The sequence below is a fragment of the Nicrophorus vespilloides genome, unplaced genomic scaffold (assembly GCF_001412225.1).
Source record: "Nicrophorus vespilloides isolate i.1.1-1 unplaced genomic scaffold, Nicve_v1.0, whole genome shotgun sequence".
NCBI classification, from domain to species: domain Eukaryota; kingdom Metazoa; phylum Arthropoda; class Insecta; order Coleoptera; family Silphidae; genus Nicrophorus; species Nicrophorus vespilloides.
In genome coordinates this window covers 25,500-51,259 of record NW_017096666.1, presented here as the reverse complement: position 1 = coordinate 51,259, position 25,760 = coordinate 25,500, and the positions used below count along the sequence as shown (strand labels likewise).

Below are 25,760 nucleotides of genomic sequence, written 5' to 3'. Positions count from 1 at the left end.
TCTCCGGCCCTATTTCTACCCCTTTCGGGTTTAACAGCCACCACAAATTTTTGTTGATTTTTCGGAATTGAACCAACGACTTTCGTATCAGATTTTTGTGATACAGGCGACCATAGCCACACGGCTACGGCCGCCCCGACATATATTTAATTTGACATAAATGACATACTTTTGACATAAACGTCATTTATGTCAAATGGCATTTAATTCACATTTCAGATTGAAAATTTTGTATTGGTAATTTTAGTGATAAGATATTTATTGGACTGGAATTGAATGAAAAATTGAAAATCCAATTTTCAATTAAATTTTCTATTTAATGAAAGAAAAAGGTTGCTAAACTTTGTATTTGTATCTGAGTTTGTCAACTTCTAATTTATAATTCACATTTTAGTTTGAATATTGTTTTTTAATTGGTTAGTTTGGTAATAAATAATTTATTTGACAGATACTTAATTTGACATAAATGACGTACTTATGACATATACGTTAAATGTCATTTAATTCAGATTGAATATTTTGCATTGGTAATATTAGTGATAACATATTTATTGGGCTGGAATTGAATGAAACATTGAAAAGCCAATTTTCAAATAGATTTTCTATGTAATGAATGAAAAAGGTTGATAAACTCTGTATTTATGGCAGAGTTTGTCAACATCTAATCTATAATTCATAATTAGTTTGAATATTGTTTTTTAATTAGTAATTTTGATAATAAATAATTTATTTGACAGATATTTAATTTGACCTAAATGACGTACTTTTGACATAAACGTCATTTATGTCAAATGTCAGTTAATTCACATTTCAGAATGAATATTTTGCATTGGTAATCTTAGTGATAACATATTTATTGGGCTGGAATTGAATGAAACATTGAAAAGCCAATTTTCAAATAAATTTTCTATTTAATGAATGAAAAAGGTTGATAAACTCTGTATTTATGGCAGAATTTAGTTTGAATATTGTTTTTATTGGTAATTTTAGTAATAATTAATTTATTTGACACATATTTAATATGACATTTGACACAAATGACATTCCTATGATATAAACGTCATTTATGTCAAATGTCATTTATATAATCGAAATTTTTTGTATTTAAACTAATTACTATAATTACTATCATTATTAATAATATTACTAATACAAGATATAACAAAATACGTGATTAAAGTGCGTTATTTGTATTTCTGCAGTGATTTTGTAACAGGTATTATGTATGTGATTAGGGAATGTAGTAGAGCTTAGATGCAAACAGCTTCGGTGTGGTTAGGAATATTAATCCTTTTTAAAAATGTAAGCCTCAAATCCTATTTAGAAGCACGAAAGATAAACCACTCACAATCATTCAAAAAAGTTAAAAAAAATTACTTGAAAATCGAAATATTTGTATATAATTTTTTAAATTTGGAGAGGAACTAAATAAAAACATAATTAATTTAATAATTCTATTGTTTTTAGGCTCTATAAAAATGTAACTTTCTATTGTAAATATTTTCGTTTATCAAGTTTATTAAGCAATATTTAGCAATTGCTGCGTCATTTTGCCAATACTCATTTTTATTTTCTTTTTCTTTAATCCTCTTTTTCTACACTTAATTTGCTTGTTTTCTAATTAAAGTGAAACTTCAGTTTCGTCCAGTCGATTTAATATTTAGTTCTCGCAAATCGCTTCAAACTCTGCGGTTTACCCATAAACCAATATAATAATTAAACGAAACAAAAAAATGTGTCATAATCTTAAAATATCTACAAAATATTATCAAAATTTTATTAATGTTTGTTTCTTTAATATCTTATACAGCAATACCTCGCATAGTGCGGTTTCTATCACTAAATTTATAAAATTTCAACTAATTTTTAATTCACTAAATAAATTCTAAGATTTGGTTTGTATTTACTTCTTAGTTAGGTTTCAAACAGTCCTGGATATTCGCAAAACCGGACTATGCGAGGTATTGCTGTACTTGAATCACGAATCTCATTATACTAATTTAGACTTTTGTCCATTTTTTATCATTCGGACCGGAACAAATAACTCCATTTATTTCGGTGTTTTGTGTAATCACAATTATATCATAAAAAAATTTAATTATAATGACATAGAAAACATTACTTTACGTTCTTAAAATGTAAATATTTTATTTAAATGAACTGTAATTTTTTCTATGGAAAGTTTTAACTAAAAATTGTCATTCACTACACATGTCCTCTGTGTCTAATGAGCATTTTACAATACGATATTCCGCAAAAAGAGAGAAATAGAAAAAAAAAAAAACGTTAGAGTTTTGTGCAATAATGCACTTTCTTTTCAAACGAAATTATATAAAAATGTGAACGCTTGTCTTCGTCGTGAATTATGTTGCTGCCTCCAGTATGTATAACGAAATGATAGTTTAATGCTTCATAGATTCACTTTCATATTTCGAATAAAAATTAAATGGAAAAACGTACAATTTATATAATATTTAGCTTACAACATTTTCTTTTTAACATTCTTCCATTTTGTTAAATATATATAAATAAAATATGTATGTAATCTTTAACCTCAAGTATTTTATTTTCGACGAAATATATCAATAGCTCAAATAGGGCATCTTCGATTAGTGCGGATTTACAATAGTACAGAACAAATTTAGTACACAAAATCAAGTCTCTATCAATTATATTTTATGCGATTTTAAAGTCCTCGATTAGTTTATTTTCAAACAAATATTGATGAAACTTATTACTATAGTGCGGCTTCGATTAGTGCGGATTCACAACAGTACGGTACAAAATTAATACTCTAAATCAAGTCTCAACCAATCATATTTTATACGGTTTTATAGTCCTCGATTAGTCTGGTTTCAAACGAATATTGATGAAACCTATTACCAGCACTATAAGAATATAAATACCTCACATAGTGCGGCTTCGGTTAGTGCGGATTCACAATAGTACGGTACAAAATTAGTACTCAAAATCAGGTCTCAATCAATCATATTTTGTACTGTTTTAAAATTTTCAATTGGTCTGGTTTCAAACGAATATTGAAGAAATCTATTACCAGCACTATGCGAGGCTAAGTATATCAATACCTCACATAGTGCGGCTTCGATTAATATACTGAAACACAGCACTATGCGAGGCTAAGTATATTAATACCTCATATAGTGCGACTTCGATTAGTGCGGAATTACAATAGTACAATACAAAATTAGTACACAAAATCAAGTCTCAATCAATTATATTTAATGCGGTTATAAAGTCCTCGATTAGTCCGTATTCAGTCCTGTAAATAAACAAAAATAACTTCGTTTTATAACAATTATTTGCTATAAAAAATACGGAAATACTGTTGTTTCGTGATTGCAGATCGTTAGATACAATTCCATTTTATTTTTTCTTCTTCATTCAAACTAATGATAAATGAATAAGAAATAAACGTCGATGAAAACTTATGCAAGATACAAGAAAAAAATGCGAGCTAACAATATTATTAAGACTTTCTCTCGTTAATTTGGAAATAATTTGTCGCAATAAGTGGTAGAAATGCAGACGATACTTTTCCTCGCATAAGTAGCTAAGAAATGGACAAATACTAGTATTATATAATGTAAATGTACTAAATGACTTCTATTTGGTATCTCAACTGTTGATCGTTTAATTATCTTAATTAAGTGATTTGTTTACTTTGTTTTACGCCTCGAATTAAGACGTGTTTGTTTGAGGTTTAACGAGTAAAGTAATAAATTTGAATAATGGCTGTTATTGATGAAATTGCGGTTATTAAGCTTTCCTATGTATTCCTTAAAAAGACAATGGCCTTAGTCCATCGAAGCATATGAATTAGTTAAACCGGAAGGACCTTAAGACTAATATTGGAAACGCTAACAGTTACTTTTACCTTTTTCGTTTGCACAATTTCAAGTTGTTATTGGAGCAATACCTCTCATAGTGCGGCTTCAATTCACTATAGACCGGTTTCGAACAGTCCGGAACCAAATACTCGCACTATACGAGGTATTCTTTCTTTTAATACTTGATTTAAACAATCAAAGAAAACGATAATTCATATATTTGTTAGTAGAGCAGTATCTCTCATAGTGCGGTTTCAATTCACTATAGTACGGTTTCGAACAACCCGGAAATAATTACCCGCACTATACGAGGTTTTGCTGTACATTTAACACTTGTATCAAACAATCAAAGAAAACAATATAATTCATATAGTTGTTATTTAATTCACTGTTTCAAACAGTCCGGGATATTGACGTAATCGATTACGAGGCACTTTGCGAGTACAGCAAACTTTTGATACTTGATTTATTCAATCAAAGAAAATATAGATTTGCTAAACTTTTCTTAATTCAATTTTCTCGATTTTTTTTTAAGAATTTATTTTTATGTAAATGAAACTATAAAGATTTTGCTGATGATATTGAAACGTGTTGGATCCTTGCTCCAGTTGTGTTTTGTGCCATCCATCATCCATAATTTACGTGAAGAACCGTACGTTACGCAATAACTGTGTCTGTATACTTGCACTAGTTTAAAAAAAAAAGAGATGATGGACTCTTCTCCGATTACGTGGAGATACATCATTATACATGGATATGAAACGCGCTGTTACATAAAATATGGCAAAAAGATGATTAGCGCAAAGCGAACGGTACATAATTTTGTACGAGTTAATTAATTATACTTTCTAAAACGGAACGTTTCGCAGTTCTGCCCCTTGCATATATACATTTTTTTTACTTCTTCATTTAGAAATAGTTCAAAATATCATAAATTTAGTTCAAAATACAATCATTTTAGTTCAAAAATCAATTCTAATAAGAACCTATATAATTTTTTTGTATAAAATTATAGTAATCATTGAAAGTTTTTAAATTAATGATGATTAAATTTGCATATTTTAACACAAATTTCGATGCAAAACAGAAATCAATTAACAAATTGAATTAAAATTTAAACAATATTTATTCAAATTTGTTTCAATAAAAACTAAAGTTTTTATGATTTTATTGAAAATGTAAATAAATAATTCTTATATTAACTGAATTTTTCTTCTTATATTCTTATTTCATGATACATTTTATTCAAATCATCAAAAAGATAAATTTTTTAATAAAAACGTTATTAATTGTGTAAAAATAAACCTGACTTTTACTTCAATGAAACAAAACTTTAAGCAAACTTTCATAATAAATGATAGATTTAAAATATTAATAGAACAAAAATTTGAATAATTGTTTGAAAACATTAATAATAATAATATAAAAAGTAAATCTTTTACTTTTACCCAAATTCTAAACAAAATTAATTATAAATTTTGAACTGAGATTTGTTAAATTAATCGCGTTTAAATTTGCATATTTTATAATTTAAAATTACAACTAATAATTCTTAAAATGAATTAATTAAGAAAAAAACGTAATAATTATATAAAAATAAATCTGACTTTTACATCAATCAAAATTTGAATTATAATTTCAATGTTTTTTTTTGGTAAACTGCATTTCTCTTATTATGTTTCATTTTTTTTGTATTTAGTCTAATTTTTATAATCAATAAATCAACATTTTTTATTTCATTGAAACTAATTTCAAATATTTCCTTACAATTTGTTAATGTTAATATTGAACCTAATTAAAACCTTGATCTTTCTTAATTAATTTAAACATAATTAATAATATTGTTGGTACAATGTCATATATACATATTTAAATTCCTTTCATAAAATTTCTCCATTAAATCATATTTTTTTTTCTGTTCTATATGGATTTTATTTTAATAGAAACATGCAGAAACAACTTAAAACAACTTTCATTAATTTCTAATTGATAAGCTTAATGTACTAATAGAAAAGAAAGGTAACAAAGAAAGCGATAAAATATACAGATTTTTTTTGAAATATGAAAAGAATGTAATTGGTTTACGTCTGAAAAGTTATTAAAGTTAAGTAAAAGATTAAAATTGACTGAGGCTTGTATTTGGATGGGCTCAAATAAGTAGAAAACGTTAATTACGTCGTTTTATCATCAAGTTAACTCATTATGTAAAAGCTTTCAAAGAAATAAATTTGAAAACAATCTAAAATTTGTTTTTGTTACCTTAGTTACGTTGATTGGTTACACAAATTTTAATATTTTCTGTTTCTAACGTGATGGTTTTTATTGACGTTTCCAGTGAGAGATTGATAAGTTACTGCTGTTATGTATTTTAATAGAAAAGAAATGTTCCAAATAAAGTGATGATAATGAAATATACTTATTTGAAAATTTGCAGGAATAACATATAAAAGATCGTAACCAGTTCAATGTTTGTTATCTTACAAAAGTTTAATAAAATTTAGTAAGGTATGTATTTGGATGGGTGATCAGGATGTTCAAATTAAAACAGAAACTTAATTATTAATTTTGAAAAGTATCGATTATTATAATTCGATCAGTTTATACAACTTTAATTAATGTATAATTGAAGAATTTAACAAACGAAATGAAATATTCTAAAGAAAATGATGATTATGAAATGTATATTTTGAAAAATGAACAAAGCAAGTTTTAAGAAATGTTATTTTCAACTAAGTTAAGTTAAGCAACATTTTAAGTAATTATATTTGAATGGATGATAATATAGCAAATAAGGATAAAAACTGATCCTCTAAAACGTGTTTACGTTTTAAAACACTTTCAAAGATATTTGATAAAGCAAATACCATTATTTCCAATGCATGACGTTATTAACAATCATTAGCATTTCGTGATTGGATACGTGCCAATAAGAACATTGGAAACACATTGAGCAGTGGTGAATTCTCCTTCAATTTTCCTTTTTCGGCGTGCAGTTTAAACGAGTCACAAACCAACAAACAATTACAGGGCGTCCAATTATTCAAGTCATACCTAATATCGGTTTCAGAATGCACATGTGACCGTTTTACAAATCGGATCTACATTGTTGTCGTCGTCGTCGCATTCTTAGTCATTGGGCAATTGCCTTTATGACACTCTCCTCGCATTGTTTTTCAATTTTGGTTTAACGTTATCCTCGTGGATAACGCACCACAATCGCTCAGCAATTCCCAAAAATAAATTTTACTAAAGAGTCACAGTTTTTCCAGATAATCTGACTCACCTAATTGACTCGGACAATAACATTACCTCGATTAGTTCATTACTTTTTTTTTTTGGTCTCATTATCTCTGTTGATTTGTAACCGCACATCCCGTATTCCTCTCGAATCCCACGCGTCGCTTTATCATCAATTTACTGCTGTTAACTCATTATGTAAAAGCCTTCAAACAAATAAATTTGAAAACAATCTAGAAATTTGTTTTTGTTACCTTAGTTACGTCCATTGGTAACCAATTTTTTTATATTTTGTTTTGGTAACGTGATGATTTTTAATGACATTTCCAATGAGAAGTTGATAATTTAATGCTGTTATGTAAAAGTATAAAAGCATTTGAAAACAATCTAAAATTTGTGTTTGTTACCGTAGTTACGTTTATTTGTAACCAATTTTTTTTATATTTGTGTTGGTAATGCAATGATTTTTAAAGATGAGAGTTTGATTGCATCTGGCACAAGCAACCTGATTTTACGATGCGAAAACCCGAAAAACATATAAAAAACAGTGCGAAAACGGTTTCTCGTACCAAATATTAAAAAAATCGTAAAATCCGATTACCAACTTGTTTTGTAACAGTAAAAATCGGTTGCAGTTATGCAGCAAAGCTTAAAGAATGTTAATTAAAAAAAATATTGAATTGTTACTAGAAATTGTTTAAAAAATTCCTATTTTTTTATGTAAACTGAAAGAAAATTATATATTTTTTGTTGAGAGACAAAACAGTAAAATCGTTGCAATTATTCAGAAAAGTTTAAAGAATGTTAATTAATAAAAAATAAATAAAATTGTTACTACAAATTGTTTAAAAGATTCTTAATTTTGTTAAGTAAACTGAAAGAAAATTATATAATTTTTGTTAAGAGATAAAACTTGAAAAATTGTTGCAATTATGCAGGAAAATTTAAAGAATGTTAGTTAATAAAAAAATGAAATTGTTACTAGAAATTGTTTAAAAGATTCTTAATTTTTGTTAAGTAAATTCAAAGAAAATTATATAATTTTTGTTGAGAGACAAAACAGTAAAATCGTTGTAATTATGCAGGAAACTTTAAAAAATGTTAATTAATAGAAAAATAAAATTGTTACTAGAAATTGTTTAAAAGATTCTTAATTTTGTTAAGTAAATTTAAAGAAAATTATATAATTTTTGTTGAGAGACAAAACAGTAAAATCGTTGTAATTATGCAGGAAAATTTAAAGAATGTTAATTAATAAAAAAAAAATGAAATTGTTACTAGAAATTGTTTAAAAGATTCTTAATTTTGTTAAGTAAATTCAAAGAAAATTATATAATTTTTGTTGAGAGACAAAACAGTAAAATCGATGCAATTATGCAGGAAAATTTAAAGAATGTTAATTAATAAAAAAAATGAAATTGTTACTAGAAATTGTATAAAACATTCTTAATTTTGTTAAGAAAATTCAAAGCAAATTATATAATTTTTGCTGAGAGACAAAACTTGAAAAATTATATAAAACATTCTTAATTTTGTTAAGTACATTCAAAGGAAATTATATAATTTTTGCTGAGAGCAAAACTTGAAAAATTATATAAAACATTCTTAATTTTATTAAGTTAATTCACAGAAAATTATATAATTTTTGTTGAGAGTCAAAACAGTAAAATCGATGCAATTATGCAGGAAAGTTTAAAAAAATGTTGATTAATAAAAACAAATAAAATTGTTTAAAAGATTCTTAATTTTTTAAGTAAATTGAATGAAAATTATATAATTTTTTGTTGAGAAATAATAAATTTTCCAATATCTAAACTTTCCAGTAATTACATTTAGAAAAAAGAAACGTAGAATTATGTCAACTGTTTCATTCGGACTAACTCGATTATGTACACGAACCTTGTGACATAATTTGCGCAAACAATATTCAACTTTCACCCCGATCATTCGAAAACTGGTAGTAAAAATAAAAATAAAATTAAAATTAATCAAGAACATTTAACGAAACTGTTCCTTCTTCGGTGTTTGAGATGCAATAGAATATCGATGATGAATGATAAATGTAATTGCTTGTGTAGACACAGACACATTTCGGTCTTGATTCCTGATAGAGAGAAAACTTTCCTTTTCGTTTTGTAACAAAAACCACTCCGCGTCGATTACGTAACGAAAGAAACGTCAACAACATTCGTCGAAAATATTCTTCGCGTACGAAAATATACGCAACGCAACAACACGTCTTTTGTATGCACACGATTATTCAACTTCGTTGTTTTTTTTTACACATAATGTCACGTCTCACTTTCGGCGCTCACAATTAACAAATTAATTAAATCTCATTTACTCAACGCGAATAATTTCACTTTTTTCAAAATGATTTAATTAAACAAATAATAAGTTTATATTTCAGATTTAATTTCTAATTATTACATAAGTTTTACGTGTAATTTCTAATGAAATTATTTGCATGCCCTTTTTTTGAAGTTTCAAATTTGAGTTAATTATAGTTTGTGTTAATTATTGTTGTTTTTCTTGATATTTATTTAGTAAACAGAACTAGAAAATAATAATAAAAGTTTGCCCATTTAGTGAAATATGAGTTTGCGTGGCGCCAAATTTGAAAGTCTCGCATAGTACTGCTTCGATCAATCTGCATTCACTATAGTCCGGTTTTTAAAGTTTCAAAAGAAACAACATTTTAATTGAGTAATATTTATATTTATTTTAGTTTCTCAATTAGTCCGGTTTCAATCAGTGCTGGTACTGATGAATAATAAAAGTTTATCCATTTAGAGAAATGTGTCTGCTTGGCGCCAAATTTGAATGTCTAGTTTCAATACTTCACATAGTACGGCATCGATCAATCAGGATTAATTTAAAAAACTTTAATTGTGCAATATTTCTAAATTTCTCGAGTTTCAAACAGTCTTGGATATTGGTGAAATCGTTTATCCGTACTATTCGAGGTACAAAATGATTTAATTAAACAAATAATAATAAGTTTATGTTTATATTTCAGCTTTAATTTCTAATTATTATATAAGTTTTACGTGTAATTTCTAATGAAATTGTTTGCAATTAATTGTTTTAATTAATTATATTTTAGTTGATTACTGTTGTTAACAATTTTCAATATTTTTCAAGATTTTTTTCAGTTAATAAATTATACTTTCTTTACTTAATAGTTTATTATAACTTCTCTTTTACTCTCTATGATTTCAATTTTTCTCACCGAGTTAAAATAAAAATAAAGTTTAGTTTCTCAAATTAATTAAATTTTTGTTAATTAAAGTTTCAAAACAACAATTCTAAATAAATTTCATTAATGACTTAATTTTCTATTCAAAAATTAAGTTTTGTTCTCAAAATTTTAAATAATTGTTGTATTTTTTCCAATTGTAGTTAAATTCTGATCCAATTAATTCTATTTAAATTAATTGCTCATTTTTTTTTGTAATTTATTGCCGATTCTTTACTGGTAATAAGTAGTCAAGTAGGTTAAACGAAAAGAAACCTCGTTATTATGTTAATACACGACCATTCATATATATTTTTTTTTATTTAGTTCTCTCCACATTTTGAGAAAACGATCGCGTGGGATGGTGCAGTTGAATCGATGATTGTTTACTCCGAGAAGAAATTAGAAGAGAGAGAGAAAAATAAAAGGATAACTTTCTAAATGTTGTGCACAAACATTGAGCCTAAGCAGACGTAACAGGTTTAACCTATTTAGTAAAATGTGTCTGCTTGGCGCCAAATTTTAATGTCTTGTAGTCTTTATACCGCTATACCTCTCTTAGTACAGCTTAGATCAGTCTGGATTCACTATTGTCCAGTTTGAAAATTTAAAAACAAACTAATATTTCTATTTTTTGTTCCTTGATTAGTCCGGTTTCAAACAGTCCGGAAACGATTACTCGTACTATGCGAGGTATTGCCGAATTTGTTGGGTATCTTTTTTTATTCAAATGTACAAAGTTTGCGTATTTAATGAAATGTGGCGCCAAATTTGAATGTCTACAGTCAATACCTCGCATAGCATTGTTTCGATCAATCTGGATTCACTATAGTCCAGTTTGAAAATTTCAATACAAACTTTTCTTTAGTTCTTCGATTAGTCCGATTTCAATCAGTCTGAGAACCGATTATCCGTACTATGCGAGGTTTTGTCGTATTTCAAAGCTTAATTTGTTGGGTGTCATTTTTTATTCAAATGTACAAAACAATAAACGTTTGCCAAAACAAAGTAAATTTGAGTATTTGCTATATTTCTATTTGTTTAGTTCCTCGATTAGTGCGGTTTTAATTAGTATTTGAACCAATTATCCGTACTATGTGAGGTACGTATTTGAAAGTTTATTTTGTGTCTTTTTTTATTCAAATGTACAAAATAATAAAAGTTTGCCAAAACAAAGTAAATTTGAGTATGACCTATATTTCTATTTGTTTAGTACCTCGATTAATCCGGTTTCAATTAGTCTATGAACCGATTATCCGTACTGTGCGAGGTGCGTATTTGCAAGTTTAATTTGTGTGTGTTTTTTTTTATTCAAATTTACAAAATAATAAAAGTTTGTCAATTTAGGGAAATATGTCTGCATGGCGCCAAATTTGAATGTCTAGAGTCAATACCTCGTATAGTACTTCTTCGATCAGTCTGGTTACAATCAGTTTAGGAACCGATTATCAGTACTATGCGAGGTATTGCCGTATTTGAAAGTTTGATGTGTGTCTTGTTTTTATTCAAATGTACAAAATAATAAAAGTTTGTCCATTTAGTGAAATCTGTGTCTGTGTGACGCCAATTTTGAAGGTTTAGAGTAAATACCTCGCATACTACTGCTTCGATCAATATGCATTTACTATAGTCCGGTTTGAAAGTTTCAAAAGAAACAAAATTTAATTATAATATTTATATTTATTTTAGTTTCTCAATTAGTCCGGTTTCAATCAGTCCGTGTACTGATAAATAATAAAAGTTTGTCCATTTAGAGAAATGTGTCTGCGTGGCACCAAATTTGAATGTCTAGAGTCAATACTCTCATAATACTAATTCGATCAGTCTGGATTCACTATAATCTGGTTTAAACATTTCAAAACATAGTAAATTTTAGTTTGAGATATATTTCTATTTGTTTAGTTCCTCGATTAATCCGGTTTCAATTAGTTTATGAACCGATTATCCGTACTATGCGAGGTACGTATTTGAAAATTTATTTTGTGTCTTTCTTTTTATTCAAATGTACAAAATAATAAAAGTTTGTCCATTTAGTGAAATGTGAGTCTGCGTGGCGCCAAATCTGAAAGTCTGGAGTCAATACCTCGCATAGTACTGCTTCGATCAATCTGCATTCACTATAGTCCGGTTTAAAAGTTTCAAAAGAAACAAAATTTTAATTGAGTAATATTTATTTTAGTTTTTCAATTAGTCCGGTTTCAATCAGTCCGGGCTTGGCGCCAAATTTGAATGTATAGCGTCAATACTTCGCATAGTATTTAACTAAACTTTAATTGAGCAATATTTCTAAATTTCTCAAGTTTCAAACAGTCTTGGATATTGGTGAAACCGTTTACCCGTACTAATCGAGGTATTTATGTATTTGAAACTTTAACACCCACTTCGTCTTTGTTTTTAATTCAAGGGTACGAAACAATAAACGTTTGGTCAAGAAAACGTACCATGAATAAGCAATGAAAGAGTCTTTCACTAATAAGTTGTAACACGTGTATTATTACCCCTTGCATCAGAATCAATACAGTTTTTCCGAGGAATCCGTAATGGTATGAAATAAAGGCAATTACCATCAGAAGCGATTTTCACATGATGAATAATCTAATAACGTTGACCGTCAACTCAACTTGCCGGTATAATGACGTGCCATTACGAAACCACTCGAGATTGTGCAGAGTGCAGAGGATATATAATAATAATGCGACAGAAGTGAATGGAAGGTGCGCAAATAATTTGTCTTAATTGGTCTCTCTCTCTTTTTAGTTGGGAACAATTAAGCACTTAGTGCGTATTTGTTGAAAGTTGGTAAAGCGTGCCCCGTGTGCGCGAGGAAGGTGAAATTATAAGTCTTTTGTCTGAAGAAAAGCTCGTTTGTTATAAAAGAAAGTTTCGCTAGGAAAATTATGAATCGATTATATTTATTTAGAACACCTGGAGCATTCATATCCATCAATGTTTCACATAAATCTTTCAAAATTTATCGCTGTAATTCTGTTCAAACAAATTTAGTACAAATCTTAAGAAACTTGAGTTTTCTTAATTGTTTTCTTTATAAAATAATAATTTTTAATTTGTGCAAATTCATTTGATTCAAATCTTGTTTCTTGAATTTCTGAGTTTTTACCATAAAAATAATAATTGTTAAAATTATGAAACGTTCATCAAATTATTGATTTTGAATTGAAAAGTAATAAACTTTTAAATCAATATTTTAACTAAATAATTTCCAACTTTTCATTGCAGAAACAATTTAATGTATCAATAATGATTTAATTCACATTTCTTAACTCTCTTTGTTTCGAAAATTCATTATGAACAATTTGTATTAAATTATTTCAATAAATTTCACTTGATTTTTAACTGTGTTTCAATAATAAATGTCGAAATTATAAATTAAGTCAACGTTATTTGATTTCCATATTTCGAAACGTGTATAAGTTTATTTTTTTTGTCTGTATTTGGTTACGTAACATTCAGTAAATCCGTACGTAACATGCATACAAACAAATAATGTAGGTGCATGAAAACGCAACAATTTATTGCAAAATATTAAAGAAAAATAATTATATAATAATTAATAAAAAAGTGTAATTAGTTTAATGATTGTTTTCTTAATTCATTTAGTTTTTCATGATTATAAAACTTTGAACCAACAAAAATTAGTTAATAAATTCATATTAATAATTAAAAAATTAAAATTATTATTAATAAAATAATAAATGTTGAATTTCTAAATTTAACGTTGATTTCCATATGTCGAAACATATACATTTTTTATTATAAGTTTCGCAACGTTCAGTAAGTCTGCACATAACATACATATAATAATATTAATAAAAATGTGTGTGAAAGCTATAAAATGTGTTAATTGCAATCCATAAAATCGTTTTTGGTCCGAAAATCAAATAAATATAAATTTATTGCAATACGCAGAAACTATAAATTATGTAACACTATAAGCGTATTGAGACAAGAATTTTAAGTTATAAAAAAATAACGCAATTGCGCAAAAATTCTAAGAAAATGATACGTTTTGTGTTGAAAATTATTCAAAACAGAAAAAAACGTTTTTTTTTTATATATTTTAAGTAAATTTAAATGTTTGTAAAAATCAAATTAATTTGCTTGCTAAGTTGTGAAATGTTACAAATTTATTTCTAAATTAAAGAAATAAAAGTTGAATATTCTAAAAATTGTTTGCAAAATCAAAGAAATGAATAATTAATAACATTATTATGTGATAATTTTGTTAATAAACTAAATATTAATGAAATTTTTTATTTTGAGTGAAAAACATTGTTTTTTTTTTCAGTGTATTGGATTATGATACAACATCAAAAAGTATAATATTTTGATGAAATTTTCCAATTGAGGCAAAAATATAATAAGTTTTTATATTAAATTTGATTATGATTTCTAAATAATTTACAAAAATGTAAAATGTTTCATTTGAGAGAAAAAAAATAATAAGTTTTTCATTTGAGGTAAAAATATAGGAGGATTTTGTATTAAATTATTATCAAAATAAAAACGAATAAAATATTGATGAAATTTTTCATTTCAGGCAAAAATATACTAAATTTTTGTAATAAATTTGATTATGATTACAAAATTATTTATAAATACAAAACTTTGAAAATATTGATGAAATTTTTCATTTGAGGCAAAAAAATTTTTTTTTGTTCTTAAGTTGACTATGATATCTAAATTATTTGCAAAATAAAAAAGTATATAATGTTGATGAAATGTTCAATTTGAGGCAAAATGTATTCAATTTTTGTTGCAAATTTGGAACATCAAATTGTAATAAAATATTGATGAATATAATAAATTTTTGTAATAAAATTGATTATAATTACAAAATTATTTACAGAATCAAAAAGTATAAAATCGTGACAAAATTTTCCAATTTATTCAAGAATTTAATAAGTATTTGTAATAAATTTGACTGATTTCAAAAGTATAAAATTTTAGCGAAAATTTCTAATTCAGGCAAAAATATAATAAGTTTTTATAATAAATTTGATTATGATTATAAAATTATTGCCAAAATGAAAATTAATAAAGTATTGATAAAAAAAAAATATTTAAGGCAAAAATATACAAAGTTTTTGTAATAAATTTGTCCATGATTTCTAAATTATTTAAAAAAATCAAAAATTATAAAATTTTGAAATTTTTTTACATTTAAGACAAAAATATCATAAGTTTTTGTATTAATTTTGACTATGTTTACATTCTTTTTATGCATAATCAAAATTGATGAAATTTTCTATTTGAGGCAAAAATATAAGAAGTTTTAATAAAAATGTATAATTTTTGATGAAATTGATTCAAAAGAGTAACTAAATTTGTCTATAATTTAATAACAATTTGCAAATTGAAAGGAAAACAAATCTAATACATTTTTACACTAAATTTGGCTATGATTCAAAAATAGTTTGCAAAGAAAAACTGCAGAATAAAATGAGAAAACATGTTATGATGTAGGTTGTTGTACATCCATGAATAGCTTTAGCCTGCTTTGATCTCACCGCCTGTTATTAAAAATAACCGTGAATCGATAACTATAAAAATAGAAAATTGTTCTATTGGGGGCAATAAAAAGTTCAAAAAAAAGGGTGAAGTTGTTGAGGCTTCACCGAAAAGGCAACAGGTATTAAAATTAACATTTTTATGGGCATCTCCATTAAAACTAGTCGTAAATTTAAACAAGAATCGAAATCAATTTTAATGCAATTTCATTAATGTGTTTTATGTACTTACTAATAATGAGATTTAGATAAATGCAGTTGAAGATGTATAAATAATTAGTTTCTGCATCCAACTTAACGCGGAAGAGATAATAAAGCTTATGACCCACATAGATAGAAGAAATGATCTGAAGAAGCAAAGTTTTTGGTCGGATTTAATTTGTATGCGATGCACGTAAATAAACGTCGGCACGAGCTGCGACGAATAGAATTTTAGATGTGTTTCGTCGTCCATTCATAGATGAAAGGAGAATGAAGAGAGACGGATCCATCTTTGAGCGAGGGATAAGGCAAGAAGGTTTATGTGACCGAAGGCAGGTATTTAATCTTTTGGAGACCTAACGTTGGTGTCGTATGTTGCGGTGGTCAGTGGTTAAAATGTAAATTACGTGTGGATAGAGAGGAATGGGTCTTGTATTCATCCATCCACATCCAACATCTAACCAAGGCTTTCGACCATCTCTCCAAACGCACCACGTCCACGCTCTATATGGAAACTTTCAAATCGATTCGATGCATTCAAATACACCTTAATGAAGCACTGAAATATTTATGGGAGACGGAGGAGAGAAGGAAGAAAAATTATACAAAAAAAAAGAAGGAAGGAGTAAACGTAATATTGAAATAAACCACTGGGAAACAGCACGTTCCGCGATTACGCAATCAATTATTCTATATTGTTATAGATAAAACTTAAATTTGTTAGATTTAGTTGGTAACTTAAAATTTGTTTTATGATATAATTTTGTGAGAATGTAAGATTTAAATGTTTTCAAAATTTGTATTTTTACTTTAAGTATAAAAATATGTTAAAATTGTTTTGATTTTTCCAAATTTTATAGAATTGTTTAACAATATTTTGGTTAATTAATAAATCATGAAAAAAAATATGAAAATATCAATAATTTAGAAAGAAACTTAGTTTATTAAAAGTTAATTATACTTAGTTAATAAAAATTGAATAATTATAAAAAAATATACAAAAATTTTGTAATTTGTTTCTAATTTCTATAAATTTAGATTCGAATTTATTTACTAGCAATTTTATAAATTAAATAATTTAAAAAAAAAATCAAATTTGAAATGATCCAATTCTTTTTCAATTTTGTATTTAAATCATATTAATATGATGTTATGAATTATAGTAGTAAACTTTGACCTAGTTTCCTTACATAATCAATAATAAATGAGTCTCTTTGATTGCTTAAGAATAAGTTAAGAAGTTTGTTGAAAACTTTGCAGTTTTTACTAGAAAACCTTGTTTTATTATTAATAGGAAGTAAAAAGAAATTCGAAGTTGCATTTGGTTCGCGTGTAAATATTTACGAAACAGAGACAATTCAGGTTTGCGGCGCGAGTTTTAATTCGGACGAAGAATGCAAACAAACAATGAAATCCCGAAAATACGAACAGTGAAATTGGGAAACTGTAACGATTTAAAAATACATCTACGAATGTTTCACGAATTCCTGAATTCTCTTACTTATGTTGGAATACAAACTTTATAAAGATTAAATTGAAAAGCGTATTTTCATAAAAGAAAATACTTTTGCTATTTGTATAAGTATACTTTATAAAGTTTAATATTTTCAGAAATATATTACAAATTGAATGAAAACTTACCTTTTTATTTGGTCAAATTGAATAGTTATATAAATTCCAAATCCGAAATTGCGATCACTGAATTATGCACACACTTTTTTTTGTCCGAATGTTATTTGTAAAAAGTGATACTAGTAATAGTAACAAATTTGTAATGTAATATTATGGGAGAGAGATTGAGAACTGTTTAATGCACACTCTCTATTATCGTCGTTCGTGTAAGTAATTGCAGATTTAGATCTAGTCGACTTCCGTATCCGGTCTTTTGCGATCTGTCTCTTGCGGTAGTCTGGTGTTAAACTGAGCGCTCTTCGTAAAGTCTCTGCTCCAACCACTTCTTTCGCTGGTCTGGTCGTCTTTCGCTTTGGTCTGGGAGAACCCGAAGACTGGACTGGATGGTATTACTACTATGAACTAACTACTACCGCGTCCCGAAGTGTCGGCGTCGACCGATACTCACTTTCTGCTCTATTCTGCCCCACTTGCAACCACTGGACATCCTTCCTCATTAATCCGCGCCGTAATGGATCTACTAGATGAAGAACAACAACACCGCTACCATCATCAGCATCATCAACATCCAAAACTGACGATTATGCAATAGTTTTTATCATCCTTATAAGCGTTCTTCATTGACGCGTTTGCACCTCTTGCGAATAGTGAAAGTAAACCGCATCCCATAACATTGTAGCACTCTAGACAATTAAATTTTTGTTTTAGTGTTCTTCAATTAACATACGGTTAATCATTTACCTTTGTTATTGTGACACACATATGATTTTGAAACGAAAATTTCATTTTTTTTTATTTACTCTTTATATAATCGTATAGTTTTACTCATAAATCAGTTGTTAGAAAATGTTTGAGTAAAATATTTTCATTCATAGTTTGTTTACTTTCAGAAAATTTAAATATCATAAACAAATTATTACATTAAATTTATATAAAATTGAAAGTAATCTTGTTTATTTCACTTAATTACTTAGCTTTTGTGTAATTCTTCAATTTATATGAATTAATACCAAATGATAGACTAAGTTTCAGTAAAATATCTGGCTTTTTAAAGAAATTGTTGTGCTTTCATAAAACAGAACCATAAAATTATACTTAAATATTCACTTTAATTATGTTTTTATTTGAATATTAGTGTACAATTTATTTCATTAAATCAACTATCAAAAAAAAAACTAAATTAAAAATTATTTAAACAAATTCCATAATACTTATACAAAATTTGAATTTATACACTAAAATATTATATTTTATTTCAATATTAATGCAGAATTTATTTATTTTATTAAATCTACAGGTTGGACCAATTTGCAATTCAAACCAACTTAAAACTGCTATAACTATTGAACCGTTGGCAATGTTGTGTCCATATTTCGCCTAATGATAGCTGATTTTATTGTTTACAAGCCTGCAGAAGCATTTTCATCTCAGTTCTTTTGAAAAAAAGTTATCAGTGTTAGAATATTCGAGATTAAATTTCCCAATTGAGAAATTCGTATACAAACAAAATAATCGAATTTACTTAGAAGAGAGGCTGTAACGGTCGTTACATGCTCTCTGTTGGTGTTTTTGGATCGTGGCGTCAAAGTTAATGCGAATGTCTACTACGAAAAAGTATTGGAAGATGCTCTGAAGCCGTGGACAACCAAACATTACAGTTAGAAAGAGTGGACGTTTTAAAAAGATTCTGCACCATCACACAAAGCACACGAAAACCAACAATAGCTGAGAGACCAGATGCAAATCCGCTCGACTTCTCGGTATGGGTCATTTTACAGGCCAAAGTCAGTACTAAAAAATACCAGAGTGTTAATGTGTTCAATAAAACCCTTCTTCGTGAATAAAGAAAGATTCCGCAGGTTCACATTCGTGCAACCTGCGACTCGTTTGTCGACCAACTTAGAGCTATAGTTCGCGCTAAACGCGGCCATATCAAAAATTTCAAATGAATTCAAAAAAATTAATTGTTTTTCCAACATTTTTTACTTGTGGTTCAATAAAATCCAATTTCAAATAAAAGAAATACAGCGTTCTGAAAAATTGCAGTTCAATTGGGTCATCCTGTATTATTGAAAAATTATTTATTTCTAAACAAAATCGTTCAAATGACTTCACTGCCATTATTATATCCATTAAACTATAATTTTTATTTGAATATTAGTATATAATTATAAACAAAAGAAGTAATACAAAAAAAATCTTAATTTTTCAACAACTAACATTCATTTTTCATGTGAAAATTTGTGTAAAATTATTATAGACATAATACAAAAAAATTCATAAATTTCATAGTTAATGATTTGAAATTTATATTTCAATGGTAATTTATTGTTAATAATTTTGTAAATACGTTAGATTTCAAGATTTCAAATGATTTATTGTTTAGTTTCATAATAACAAATAATTTGTATTCAATAATTAAATGTTTACGTAATTATTTACTTACATTGTTGTTTTATTATTGAATAATAAATTAAATAAATAAAAAGGAAACATCTAGTGAAAAATAATACTTTCAATATTTAATTGACCATTGTATCAGATAATATATGCACACTTAATGTGAGGTCACATGTTAATAGTTTTTTCTATAAAAACGTAATTACTTAACGTAATTAGTAAATAAGTGTTTCTGTATTTTATACAGAATTCAATTACAAATTAATTGAATCTAATTCATAAATCTTATTGTATTTTTATATATTATTGGATTAGTTATGAGTTTTTTTTTAAATATAATTAATATTTTTTTCAATTAAAACAATATTTTTTTTACAAATAATTCAACTTTATATATTTTTTTATTTTAACTCAATTATTTGCTATTAAAATTTATAAAAGTAACATTTAACTTGTATTATATATGGATTTAATTAAATAAAGAATAATTAATTAAGATTTTAAGCGACAAAAAGGTTGTAAAAATGTAATGAATGTTACTCAGAAAATGCAAATTCAAACAATTATGATTATTCTAACTATTCTCAAGTAAATGAAAAGAAAATTAGATTTTTTTTAATCGATATTCAATAAATTAGTTATTAATCTCTATTAAATATAGATTTAATTACATGAAGGTTAATTAAGAGCTGAACTAATTTTAAGTGAAAAAAAGCTTGTAACAATCCAACAAAGTACGTATTATTAAATACAAATTATAATAAACTAGACTATTGTAACTCGGTTTTCCAAGAAAATGAAATTAGGTTTTTTAATAAATATATATATAAAGTTATTATTTTCGTTCTATTTGAGGTCGGTGTCGAAATTTATTGCTCAATATTTGGCCGACCAAATCGAAACTTAATTAATCGCAATAAATTCGCGTCTAATTGGTTTATACGTTTCGCGCAATCAGTTATATCACACACATGCACATTGGTTCCAATTCGGAAATCGCTTCACGAATTCTGCACATAAATTGTATAAATAATTTCAAAATATTTTTTTTTAATAGTAATATAAAAAAAGTAAAAAAAAAATTATAATTAATATCATTTATTAAGCTTTAATTAATTAACCGAATTAGGCACTTATTTAACTAAAAAAATATCGTAATTAGATACTTAAAATAATTCTACAATTAAATTTTATTGAAGCTAAAGCAGTTATAGCAAATTCAATTTTATTGATACAAATCACAGTTATTTCACAAAATAAGTCAGATTTGGGCAGAAAGACCTATGGTCAATAGCCTTTTGTTTTCTTATTACTGTATATGTTTTTTTTAACTGATGCAATCAAAATTATTATTATTATTATTTATTAAGTAAGACTATAATATAGAAATTATGCTTTAATTGAAAAACTGGAGCATTTAGATGAATTGTATCAAATACAAAATAACAATAATTGTATAAAACACAAGAAACTCTATAAATAATGAATATTAATATCAAAATTATGAAAGTTTATTAAAAAAACTAATGTTTTGATGCATTTAGATCAGAATTTTATAGTTTTTTTCTAACCAAATTCTACAAATAAATTGTTAAGTTTATTAAACAAAATTTTATTTTAATTGATAAACTGAAGCATTTGGATGAATTGTATCGAATACAAAATAACAATAATTATATAAAACGCAAGAAACTCTATAAATAATGAATATTAATATCAAAATTATAAAAGTTTATTAAAAAAACTAATGTTTTGATGCATTTAGATCAGACTTTTATAGTTTCGGATCTAAACGAATTATACACATAAATTGTTAAGTTTATTAATCAAAATAATGTTTTTATTGGTAGACTGAACTAATAAGACTTCTACATTTTAGTTATACCAATAAATGTAATAATTGGTAATTCTATCTAACTTTATATTGTTATTCAATTTCTAATGTTAAGAACTTCCTCGAAGTCTTGGACCACCCCAGATCGTAAAGGATATAGTACCATCATCGAAGGTATTCAATTACCTTTACATCGAAACGATCAAATTTCCAAATCCTAATTGCGTTCCAACCATTATGCAAATCGCATTTCGTAAGGGGGAAAAAATAAGTATCACAATTTACGTGATCGACTTTCCTTGACTCAAATCGTTGATTTATTTGGCTCCTTCATAAAATCTAATTTACCTAATTATACGTAATAAATACGAGTGCATCGAATTTCCTCTAATTGCCACCAATATTTTGTTTTTTCATTCTAATTGAAATAACGATTTCAACTAATGTTTCGTAATCAATTTCTTCGCTTTATGCAAGGAAATGAAACCAGAACTGATGAAGCGCTTCAGATTTAGTAATCAATTAAACAATTTCAATGAAAATCATTAATCCAATTAATGTCGTAATTGATTGCTTTATTATTGCGTTTATTTAAATGCATCCAAGTTATCTGGGAATTGCGTATCAGGAGTAAAGTTTACGAGAAACGTTTGTTTCCTGGCAACAAACAAACAAACAAAAATACTTACTAGATCTTCTTTATTGACTACCTGTAGATTAGTAGACGAACCCCGCCTTACTACGATCTTTTTACGGCGCCAAAGAATTTTTTGGTTCTTTGTTTGCTTTTATATACTAATTCATGAAGTCATCTTACAATACAAAATTTCTTCATAAATTGTTTAAAAATTTCTTATTGAAATAAATTAAAAACTATTTAAAAAAAGTAAATTTCATTACGTGATGACTCTTAGATAATCTGTTGCATGTTAAATAATTATATTAGGATTTAATATTGATTTTGAATGTTGTAAGCTTAATGAATAATAATAAATAAATTGTTATTCCGTAAATGATTCAACAGTTATTGTCGCTCTTTGTAATTCAAATATTTGAGAAAATGATGACTTTTATATTAATCGCTAATTTGTTGCTTTCATCTCTTTCCAATGATTTTTTTTTGTATAAATAATTGAACGAATAAATTTCAATTTTTTTTTTCTTAATCAAATTCAATTGGTAATGATATTAGTATTGAAATTATAGAATTAATTAATGTTTGTTGTGAATATGTTAGTTAGTAAATAGTTGATAATATTTTTCAATAAATTAATTCAAAAAATATAAGAAAATCTACTAAATTCATCAGAAGTTCTACTTTATATCGAACTTGAAATCATAAAATATGAGTTAGTGTAGAAAATGTTGCAAAAGGTGAGAATTTGTAAAGACTCACTCAATATAAACAAACTGAAATTGTAAAAATTGTAATAAGAAATGTATTTTTTTAGTTTGCTTTTAAATGAAATGAAATTGTTATATATTAGATATACATGAGTTAGTATAGAAAATGTTACATAAAGTGAGTATTTATAAAGATTTACTCAATAGAAAAAAACTGAAATTGAAAAATTTGTAATAAGAAATGTTCTTTTTTTTAGTTTAATTTGTAATGAAATCAAATTATTATTTACTAGATATAAATCATTTCATATTAGATATAATTTAATTTGTATAGAAAATGTTGCAAAAAGTAAGAATTTGTAAAGATTTACTCAATATAAACAAACTGAAATTGTAAAATTTATAAAAAGAAATGTACTTTAATAGTCTGATTTGAAATGAAATAAAAACATTAGTTAGTAGATAGAAATGAGTTAGCATAGAAATGTTGCATAAATTGGGAATTTGTAAAGATTTATTCAATATAAACAAACTGAAATTATAAAGATTCTCTTCATTCATTCATTGTAAAGAAATTGAAATTGTAAAAATAGTAAAAAGATATGTACTTTTTGTAGTTTGATTTGAAATGAAATAAAATCATTATATATTAGATACAAATGAGTTAGTATAGAAAATGTTGCCAAAAGTGAGAATTTGTAAAGATTCACTCAATAAAAACAAACTGAAATTGTAAAAATTGTAATAAGAAATGTACTTTTTTAGTTCAATTTAGTTTGATTTGAAATGAAATAAAATCATTATAAATTAGATATACATGAGTTAGTATATAAAAAGTTGCATAAAGCGAGAATTTGTAAAGATTCACTCAATATATACAAAATTAATTTGTAAAAATTGTTAAAAAGAAATGTACTTTTTTTTGGTTTGATTTAAAATGAAATAAAATAATTAAATATTAGATACAAATGAGTTAGTATAGAAAATGTTGCCAAAAGTGAGAATTTGTAAAGATTCACTCAATAAAAACAAACTGAAATTGTAAAAATTGTAATAAGAAATGTACTTTTTTAGTTCAATTTAGTTTGATTTGAAATGAAATAAAATCATTATAAATTAGATATACATGAATTAGTATATAAAAAGTTGTATAAAGCGAGAATTTGTAAAGATTCACTCAATATATACAAAATTAATTTGTAAAAATTGTTAAAAAGAAATGTACTTTTTTTTTAGTTCAATTGGAAATAAAATGAAATCGTTATTTATTAGATATACATGAGTTAGTATAGAAAAAGTTTCATAAAGCGAGAATTTGTAAAGATTTACTCAATATATACAAAATTAATTTGTAAAATTTGTTAAAAGGAAATGTACTTGTTTTTTAGTTCAATTGGAAATGAAATGAAATCTTTATATATTAGATATATATGAGTTAGTATAGAAAATGTTGCAAAAAGTGAGAGTTTGTAAAGATTTACTCAATATGAACAAACTGAAATTGTAAAATTTGTAAAATGAAATGTACTTTTTTAGTTCAACTTAGTTTGATTTGAAATGAAATAAAATCATTATAAATTAGATATACATGAGTTAGTATATAAAAAGTTTCATAAAGCGAGAATTTGTAAAGATTCATTCAATATATACAAAATTAATTTGTTAAAATTGTTAAAAAGAAATGAACTTTTTAATTTGATTTTAAATGAATATAAACACAATTATAAAATTTGTATTGTATTTGAAATGGAATAATTGTGATCTGTGTAACGCATAAAGATATCAACTGGAAACTGCATATTCGTAAAGTTCAAAGCCCCCGAAGACTCTCACATATTGCTGCAAATTTCTTAACACAAACCCGAGCGACGACAAAACTAAAAGCAAAAAAACAAATCTCAAAACGCTGCTTTCTGCTCCAATAATCCGAAACAATACAAATCCAAAACATACTGTACATATCCAACGAACATTCAAATCACTTAACGTTACAAATAAATAAATATAAAAGGAAATTACATAATAAAATCTACATTTAAAGTAAATAATGTTTTTTTGAATGTTTTTAACTTAAATGGTTACATAAAAATGAGTATTTTTTTTATATGTAAAACCGTTTTTACTAACAAGATTTTATTTAGAAGCAATCAATATAAATTATATAAGAAAAACAGATGTAATTTAAAGAAATTTTAAACGCAAAATTTAGAAGCAAACAAATCGTATTACATAAAATGTAGATGTAACTTTAAGAGAATTTTAAATGTAAATAAAGTAGTCGTTTCACAACTCAAAAAGCGAATTTATACGTAACCTTTACTTGTTTTTTTCTATTTCTTTGTAATATTATTGTCATTTTTTTTGAAGTAAATCAATTTTTAAATATTAATTTTCTTGGATGTTCATTGAATACGAAATTTTGTTGTTGAATAAGTAACAAAACCTACTATGAACGGTTTCGTCAATATTCCGGACTGTTTGAAACCGGACTAATCGAA

The 25,760-nt window shown here is 25.9% G+C and overlaps 1 protein-coding gene across 1 annotated transcript in view; it reads right to left on the bottom strand.

The window, feature by feature from the left end:
• Positions 1–18,229, bottom strand: part of LOC108557811 (patched domain-containing protein 3) — a 37,613-nt gene extending 19,384 nt beyond the window's left edge. Inside the window, exon 1 of the mRNA XM_017914477.1 lies at positions 17,694–18,229. The gene's annotated coding sequence lies outside the window, so the exon portion shown is untranslated. The remainder of the gene's footprint in view (positions 1–17,693) is intronic.
• Positions 18,230–25,760: the final 7,531 nt, after the last annotated feature.